This window comes from Capsicum annuum, chromosome 3 (genome assembly GCF_002878395.1).
Source record: "Capsicum annuum cultivar UCD-10X-F1 chromosome 3, UCD10Xv1.1, whole genome shotgun sequence".
Taxonomy (NCBI): Eukaryota; Viridiplantae; Streptophyta; class Magnoliopsida; order Solanales; family Solanaceae; genus Capsicum; species Capsicum annuum.
Window position 1 is genome coordinate 43,221,312 of NC_061113.1, and position 9,885 is coordinate 43,231,196.

General features: G+C 36.9%; 1 non-coding gene across 1 annotated transcript; it reads right to left on the minus strand.

Moving 5' to 3' along the window:
• Nucleotides 1-620: 620 nt before the first annotated feature.
• Nucleotides 621-726, minus strand: LOC124897447. Its single transcript, XR_007054166.1, has one exon. It is a non-coding gene; the product is annotated as a small nucleolar RNA R71 (small nucleolar RNA).
• Between the last annotated feature and the right edge of the window lie 9,159 nt (nucleotides 727-9,885).

Genomic DNA, 9,885 nt, shown 5'->3' on the forward strand with positions numbered 1-9,885 from the left:
GATTCGACCCCATTGAGAGTTGGTCTATTGATAATGACCTCCTTGCCTCAATTTTCTAGAGTAAGTTGAGCATTATCTTAAAGGTGCCATTGACGGGGAGTGAAATTTTGATTTTACTTGTGCGGTGTATTTTTACTTGGGTATACCTGGAGTGGTTTTGATTTATCATCTTTGTTGTTTTTTATTTCTTAGGTGATCATAGAGTAAATGGGACAATGAGTGACAATGGTAGTCATATGGGGCCCTTCGATGCTTCTCTTAATGATAAGGGGAAACTCAATGATGTTGGTCATTCAAGCTCCATCCGTATCCCACCTACTCATGGGAACAGTGTCTTTTATGTCACAAGCATCATGTTGCACATTTTGCAAATGAAGGGACTTTTTTGGGGCAAGCTTATGAGGAACCTAATATTCATTTGAAGAATTTTATAGAGGTGTGTTCCCCCTTTGATATTGCACACATAACCTAAGATTCCATCAGGATTCGTCTCTTCCCATTTTCTCTCATGGAAGAGGCGGTATAACGGCTTTGATCTCTTCTAGCCGGGTTTATAACCTTATGGGATGAACTCACAATAGCCTTACTTGACCGTTATTTCCCACTATCCAAAATGATCTAATTGAGGGATGAGATCATCAACTTTAGGTAATTAAATGGGGAGCCTTTGTATAAAGTATGGGAAAGATTCAATGGAAAAATAACATAATGTCCAAATCATGAGGTCCCGGAGAAGATGCTTCTCCAAATCTTCTACCATGCTCTTGACCCACTCAACAAAAGTGTGGTGGACAACGTAGTGGGGGGCTCTCTTGTGAAGTTGCACTATCATGCGACAATAAATTTCCTTGAGAAAGTGACCAAGAAAAACTGAGGATGGAATACCTGAGATGCTGAGGTTCTAAAGAGTTCTCCCACTACATCCTTGGTTAACAAGGAACAAAGGAAATGAGATGAAGAAAGAGAGGAGAATATGGCTAAGATGATCATGCAACTAGAGATTTTGACAAAACATGTTATAAGTTCCCCCGTAAAAGCATTGAATGCCATGGCATTAAAAGCCTATGAAGAGGGTGAGGATACTAAAAAGCTAGATAAAGAGATTCGATACTTGGAAAATTACTCGGGGGGTTCCTACCCCGCCTACCAAGGGCAAGGTAGGAATCAAGGTTGGAAAGATCGTGATATGGATTGGAGAGATAGAGAGCATGACTATGAGTGTTATGTGCCTCCTCATGATTGGTCAAAGAACAAAGAGCCAAGCTCCGTTGACCCCGACTAATACAAATGCAAGGATGTTTTGGAGAGGATTTTACTAAGAGTAAAAGGAATGGAAAAAATAGTTTGCAAAATGAAAAGTGATTTTTTGCAACTTAATAAAACTATGGTGTCCCATTCTGCCTCTATTAAGCAATTGAAGACCCAAGTTAGGCACATTTCTACCCAATAAATGTTAGGCCAAAGGGTGGTCTTTCCAGTAATACTATTGTGAACTCGAAGAATAAAGCTTAAGTTTTAGCAATAGTCATAGGAGTGGTAAGACCCTTGGTAATCACTTGAAATAAGATTTAGGCGAAAAGGTTCCTAAGGTTAAATCAAAAGAATCACCACAAAAATCTAAATAAAAAGATAATAAAAAGGATTCAGTAGAAGTTGATGAAGAGGTAGAGAAGAATAAGAAATATCAAAGTGATGTGATGCCTACAATATGAGTCCCTCCCCTATTCCCCCAAAGGATTTAGAGAAAAGAGGAGGGTGATAAACTTAAGAAATTCATGGCAAAGATTAGCATCCTCTCTATCAATATCCCTTTGCTAGAGATAATTCAAGAGCTTTTGAGATATGCTAAGCTTATAAAAAAGTTGATGTCAAAGAAGAAGCTCATCATAGTTGACACAGTTGAAGTCACCCATGGTTTTAGTGCCATCATGAGTAGCAATGTTATGGAAAAGAATAAAAACCCTGAGGTGTTTACCATTCCTTGCACCAATGGAACATATATCTTTGCAAAAGACCTATACAATCTCGGTGCGAGTATAAACCTCATGCCTTTTTCCATCTACAAAAAGCTTAGATTGTACACTCTAGCTCCAATGTCTATGAGATTGTTAATGGCAGACTGGTCTATCAAGAGATCGGTTGGGTTTTTATCTGATGCTCTCATCAAAGTGGACAAGATCATTCTTTTGGTGTACTTCACGGATCTTGATTGCGAGATGGACCAAGAAGTACCCATCATTCTTGGTTGGCCTTTCTTATCCACCAGAAGAGCCATTGTTGATTTGGAGTTGGGTGAGATATATTTTAGGGTGAATAAAGATGTGATCTCCTTTAAAGTTTGCAAAACGAGAAAATAATGTGCAAAACTTCAAGTGATATCTATGGCTGAGATTGAAAATGAAGACGTGAACAAGGGGGGCCTTGAGGAGCCACCCTAAGAAATAAAGAGGGAAGATGCCATGCCACAATGATAAATAAGGAGATATTGAGGAAACCCACAAATACCATGAAAGTTGTTCATATCCTTTATTTCTATTTTTGTAGTGTAGATTTTAGTTTTGGCAAGTGTGTAACCCATGTATTTGTGGCACTATAAAGTGCATTGGATGAGCTTAAAAAGGGGAAAGTGTGAATTTTTTTTGCATTGTGAATTGAACAGGGGAAAATTTGTCAGATTGAGAAATGAGTTGAACAGGGGAAAATAAGTGTGCAGGAATGCCCTCAGTTACCTTGATTGCGGGCCGTAGGCTACGATCGTGGTCACCTACATGTTTACGATTGTGGAAACTTGACCATAATCGCAGTCACCTCAGCTATATAACCATCTTATTTTCTCCCATTTCCCTTATAGTCGCTTTTCAACTTCACTCTCTAATTAGACCCATTTTTTGCCGAGATTATGAGATCTCCAACAATATCCTTGCATCTGTGTAGAATCACATATCTGGTAGGTTCCTTGAATCTATGCTTTGATTGTTAAAAACAGGCCATAGATTGCATGTTGTAAAGAAGGCCTGAATCTTTGATTTTCATGTGGTGTTTAGATTCTAGGTTATGGTGTGCACATAAGTGGGAAAGTCTTGAGTACCCAAGTTATGTGTGAAATTGAAACAAATGAAGAGTGAACACCAAGTGCTTGATAAATTTCCCAAATGAGTATTTAATAATGGTTTTTGCATTTTAAGGGCATAACCGAGCACCTCACAGTCTTGTTCATCGGTATTAATGTGAATCCCTATTTTAGAACATGCTTGTGGCTTAAAAAATTTGGAAATTTTGAATATGGAAAACTGGCATGTAACTGGTTTCACTATGTCCCGTGATCGTGGTAACCAAGGGGGATTTCCTGCCATGCCCAAAAATCCTACACTTTAAGTTTTTATCCTAGCATCACCAAGTTCCTTCCAATGAGCTTTAGCGGATAATTTGGCATAATTTATGCATGAAAATAGCAATGATTTATGTTGTGAGTAGTCTATTACTTTCAGGAAAATCTCATGGACAAGTATAACCATATCTAATTCATGGCACTCGAGTGCCACACCCACTATTATAGTGATCTGCTGAGGACAAAGATGCTCTCGGAGAGAGAAATTTCCTTGGATAATATACCAGAAAAGATTTTGGCATTTCACGACAAAATTGAGGCCACAGGGTGTTGTTGTTTTGCCCTAGATTCGTGCAATGAAAATGAGCAATGGGTCTGTGAATTCTATGCCAACATTAATATAATATCTTTATTGGATCCATCTAACATGACTCTTAAGATTTGGGGAAAAATAGTAAATTTAGGGGCAAGGAAAACCAATGATATTTACGGGCTCTCACATGCAGACATGGGTGAGTTCAAAGCAAAAGAGTGTGACCCAGGAAGTTGGTTGGCGGAAAAATTGAGTCTTGGTAAGGAAGTATCTTGGATGAAAACTAAGAGAAACATCTCCATGAATCACTTCACTTCCAAGGCTCAAATTTTATTGCACATCATATGTAGCCGAGTCTCCCCTTGCACCCATATGACAACAGTCCCAGATATGCATGCTCGTATGGTTGCCTGCATTCTAGATGACATTCCTTTGGATGTTGGTTAGCTCGTGGTTATCGAAATAAATAACTTCAGGGATCAGGGTGGTATGCATATCTTCTTTTCTTCTTTGATTATTGAGCTTTGTAGAAGAGCTGGGGTTGAGGGTATGCTGGAGATACATGGATTTATCACTTGAGAATTTGAGGAGAGGGTACACCAGAAAAAGGCAAGAAGAAAAAAATTGACATGGGAGAGTCGACATATGAGCTTGAGCTACCTTGAGATCTAGCTTCAGTATACCCAGTATTCCATGTCTCCATGATAAAGAAATACATTGGTGATCCAACAGTCATAGTTCTTTTCGGGGATGTACATATTCAGAATAAACTTTATTTTGAATAGGTTACAGTCCAGATCCTCGATCATTAGATTTGCAGACTGAGGAACAAAGAAGTTTCTTTAGTCAAAGTTCTTTGGCTGAGTCAGTCCATTGAGAGAGCTACGTGGGAAGAAGAAGCAGATATGTGAACCAAGTATCCTCACCTTTTCTCTGCAAACACAGATCCATCTTAAGGTAACAGTCTTTCTTAGCTTTACTCAGTTCCATGTTTGGATATAATTATAAACTTGGTATCCAATACCATTGCATATGCAGTCATACATTCATGAATCAGTTCATACATGTACTCATGCATTAGATATGCATGTTCATTGCAAAAATTCAGCTTATCAATAGCTTCAGTCATGTATTCCGTCCATCAGATATGCATGTTCAGTATGAAAATTCAATTTATCAGCAATTCAGTCAGGTTGTCATTCATCAGATATGTATGTTCAGTGTGTTAGCTTAGTCTATCATTATTTCTCAGCTTAATCAGTCTCATTTTAGGACAAATGTTCCCAAGGGAAAGATATTATAATACCCTATATTTCCCCAGCCTAAATTAACTCACAGTCCATGAGTTATCTAATATAAAATTATTAAAATACTCAGTATTTTTTAGTTATGAGCCTGACATTGCATAGGAATTGAATTAGCTTTCTAATAATATAAAATTCTCCTAAATCTAATTACCAGGTAGGAAGTTATTGCTATTTTAAGTTTCAGTCCTTAAACATCGTCATTCAGACCAGTAGCGCATCGAGGAGCATGACAAAATGGCAATTATCAGTTTCCAGTGAGGTACCGTGATACCGATGCATCATGCCAAAGTTTATTTTCATATTTATCAATTTCCTGTGTACCAACGCGATGCCACCGCATCGCGGTGAACTTCCAGGTCGCATCCAAAGTGGCAAAGCGATACACCACGTCGCACCACCATGCATTTTTCCAGCTGTCATTTTCCAGAGACACAGTGCGATAGCGCCACATCGCGCCAAGGGTAAAAATTGAGATTTTTCAGTTAATTTTGAGATTTAATTTCCAAGGGTTTTCAGGTCTTTTCACTCATTCCAGTCAGCCTAAACACGAGATTAAAGCCCTAAGTAGCCTATTATCTTATTATTTTCTCACTTATCTCAAGAAAGAAAGCATTTTCTCTCAAGATACAAAACCCTAGCTCAAAGAAATCAAGGTCAATCTCAAGAATTTCTCGAAGAACCCTCAAGAATAAATATTCCAAGGTATCTTAAGTGTTCATCTATGGGTTCTTTTCACTCATAGAGTCCACGAATCCATTTTTAAACTACAAGATTGTTGAATTATGAACTTCCATGTTTGAATTGAATTGAATTCATGTTCATCTTATTTTTGGGTTTTAGTTCATGATTTAATTACAGACTTTTAAGAAATTAATCATCTTATGTGTTGATTTACATGATATTCATGATAAACCCTTCAATTTACAAGTTGATTGTTATAACCATATTTACCCTAAGTGTTTAGAATTTAGTAAAAACAAGTATGCTTCCCATGTGTTTGATAAATCGTCTATGAGAATGAAATGATGTCATTATAGCATGCTAACATGTAATCTCCATTCATGTACAAATTAATGCAGTAAAAGTTTTTGATGAAATGTCTCTATGAATGAATTATGACCAAGTGAACAATGTTATGTTATTCAAGATCATGCTATGCTTTACTTTTCATGCTATCGAGTCTTGGGGGTATTTAATACTCGATAATTTAGCTGTTTACCTAGAGCCAACGTCATTTATAGAATAGTATCAGTCATGTTATGATCAGTAGTACTCTCAAATAGTTGCAAGACTCAGTAGAATTCAGTCAGTTATAGAACTTAGGAAAACTCAGTAAACTCAGTATCAGTCCAGTTCAGTTCAGTATGATCAGTTTAGTACTTTTTAGATGGGAGCAGGATTTAGCACCGAGTGAACTCAAGATAGGGGCTCACCTTTTAGTTGAGGGAGTGACCCTTAAAAGCAATCCTTGCATTCCAGAACTACGTAGCTAGCGCAGGTTGAGACATCAAACCTTCCAGTTAAGGGTTGATGAGGTATTTTGACCTATTATTTAATGGTTCCACCATTCTCATTAGAGTACCTGCCAGATGAGCATTACTCTCAGCTTGTCTTTACCCGTGGCATGGTACTGACACCCATCTAATTGGGGTTACAGATTGGACCCCAACTTAGCTATATTATCTTATTTGGGGCATGTCAATTAAATGGTTACCTTCGACAATTTCAATCTCAGTCTTTAGAATAGAACTCAATTAAGTTTTATAGAATTAGGACTTTCAGATATAGTTAATCAATATCAGTAACTCAGTAATCAGTAATCTCAGATTATCAATTACTTAGGAACAAAACACTATACTTAGCTTCAGAAAATCTTTTATTGTATAAATATGCACAATATTGCATATTTAGTATTTACAACAGTTATAGATTTTCCATATACTCTCATGTTCAGTTACTCTTTATCATTCAGTCAGTTATAGTTCATGCATATGAACCCTTGCATTCAGCCTTACGTCATCAGCATACCAGTATATTTCATATACTAATATATACTCTTTCTTTGTGCTATGATGTCTTATATCATAGGTTCAGCTGCTCAGGTTCCCGACCATGCATAGACAGATTCAGATATAGCCAGCAGTAGATTTAGTAGTGAGTCCTTATCATTCGAGGATTATTTCACTATTTCAGTAGACTCAGTATTTTAGTAGATGGAGTTAGTTGGGAGATTGTCCCATCAACTCCACTTTCAGACAATTTTAGTTAGAGTCTTTTCAAACTAGTTTCAGATAGTATTTAGTTTTAAGGATTTTTATTTCAGTTGATACACTTATTCAATATTTATAAATTTAGAACCTTATGGCATTTCAACCTATTTTTTACATTTATTACAGTATATTACTCAGTGCTCATAGCAAATATCAGTTATGAGTTAGCTTATGGTCCTTCGGGGTCATAAGCACCATGTAGCATTTGGGGTATAGACTCGGAGCATTATAGTTCTTGTGAGAGAATGGCTTTCAATTGAGAGAATTTGAGTAAAGATGACTGGATATGCTATTTGGAGCTTTGATCCCGTGTTATGGACCTATTGGGTGAGGGGAAAATGACCAATTTTCCCTTTAAAATGTGGAACAAAGCTACAGAAAATACATGGTTCGGACTGGGCAGGGCACCACGGGCTTCGGAGTGCCACTTTAGGAAGGGCACTGTGGGCTCCCCCAACATTGGACTGGGTGGGGTACTGCGGGCTAATTACCCTGGGTTGCTATTTCAGAATTTCCAATCACGTCCTTATGCTTGTCCAAAAATTTGGAAACTCACCTGAGACATACTATTAACTCTCCCAATCATGAATCAACTTAAAAACAAACTTTTTGATGTCGGGAAGATAAAAAATAAATTAATCAAAGTTATGGGCTTTAGAAATGACTAAGTCTTAACACTTAGTAAAATATTCTAAGTCTTGGACCCCCTTTTTACATGCAAGAGTGAGCTAAAACGAGCTAGGGTTATGTGTTCTTTCATGAGATTAGGCTAAAATTCATGGGTTATATGCATGAGATAGTGAATAACTGAATAGCATGAGATAGCTAAGTATAAATGCATAAAAACTATAAAATCTAATTATGCATGACCAAGCATAAAATATGTTCTGATATGGTTTGTAAACTAAAATACTAAAACACGAATAACTGAGTAACTAATAACTGTATGTTATGGTCATGTAAACCTAAAACTGAACTTTGTACTGAATATTGAACTGAGATTGTGGGAGCTAGCTATAACCGACATGCCCTAATTTACTATCTGGATCAAACCTATAACCCTAGTTGGAAGGGTGTCAGTACCGTGCCACAGGTACTAACCTTGGCTGTATGGATCAACTAATGTAACGTCTCGAAGGATGAAAGTGTCATACTTAACTGGTAGGGGACCCCTCAAAGTCTACGATGGTGCCGTAGTTCTAGAACTTAGGGACTGCTACTAATGTCTCATGCCTACTGATAGGGGAGACAAATGCCTTATGCTTACTGGAGGGGGAGGAGCCATACCTACGTTCACTCAGTGTTAAGTTTTACTCCCAACTGAAAGATAGCGTTTACTGAACTAACCTAAGTTTAACTGAGCCATGATTGAACATAACAACTTACTAAATGACGATGTTCATGGTTTATCTAAAATCTTCTGTAATTATTGGAAACTATGTAAACAACTAAATTTTGGGTATTCATAACCCCCAACACTGAATGGAAATAAAAATAAGAACATATGAAGCCTTAAATACCATAAAAGGTATCATTGTTCAAAATTTGACTCTTAGAAATTTCATCAAACAAATGAGTTATGAATTAAAGCATAGGAACAGTTTAAGGCATGTAATAATCACACGGCTACAATAAAAAAACCATAATTCAGTGATTTAACATGAAAACATCATCATTCTAATATGTAAGGTTTAATTCCATCCAAAACAATTGTAAACAAGATGCATAATCAAAATTCATAACAATTCATGGGGATAATTCATCATAAAACATATAAAAACTCATAGTTTGATATAAAAGAAGGATTCTGGAACTCCATGGTTGGAAATGGCCCATAGATGAACATCAAATATACCTTAAATATTTAAATCTTGAAAGAGAACAACTTTCTTGAAATCTTTATTGAGTTGGAACACTTAACTTCTTGGTTTTTTGAGAGGAAGATGATTTATCTTGATGAATTTGGAGAAAGGTTAGGGTTTATTTGAGAGAGAAATTCGGAAATTCAGTCATATAATGACCTACTAGAAGTTTAATCTCATGTTTTTATGAATTGGGGTGCTAGAAAAAGACAAGATTACCCCTATGGGATTTAAATTCATAACTAGAACGCCGATTGAAGCCTTGTCGCGATGCGATGAACCCTTCATCACTATACCCACCGCAACGTGGTGCAATCGCGTTGAGCTACTAGAAATAAAGTCCAAATATGCCTCAATCCTCATCCAAAAAATCCAAAACTTACTCGAGACATGCTCCTTACACACCTGAACATGAAATAACTCAAAAACTTACATCTCGAGGTCGGAAAGGTCACTTTAAAAATCATCAAAGTCAAAAGGGTAAAAATAAAATGAAGTCCATAACACTTAGCTAAATTTTTAGGTTCTAAGCCTCTAATGCATGCACTATGAGATGAACTGAGCTAAAGACTAATATGGGGTATTACAATACTTGATGATTTTGCTTGCTTAATCTTTTCTTAGGATTTACTAATGTTTGTGTCTCACCAGGTACCAAGGTCACAAAAAAATGACTCCACCAAGAAAACTCCAAAGAAGAATGACTATTCCTCCACTCGGCATCTAAGGGACACGGCCATATATGAGGAGGCAAGTGGCTCCATAGAAGAGTATCACATAGGGAAGGAAGTGGAATCACAACAGA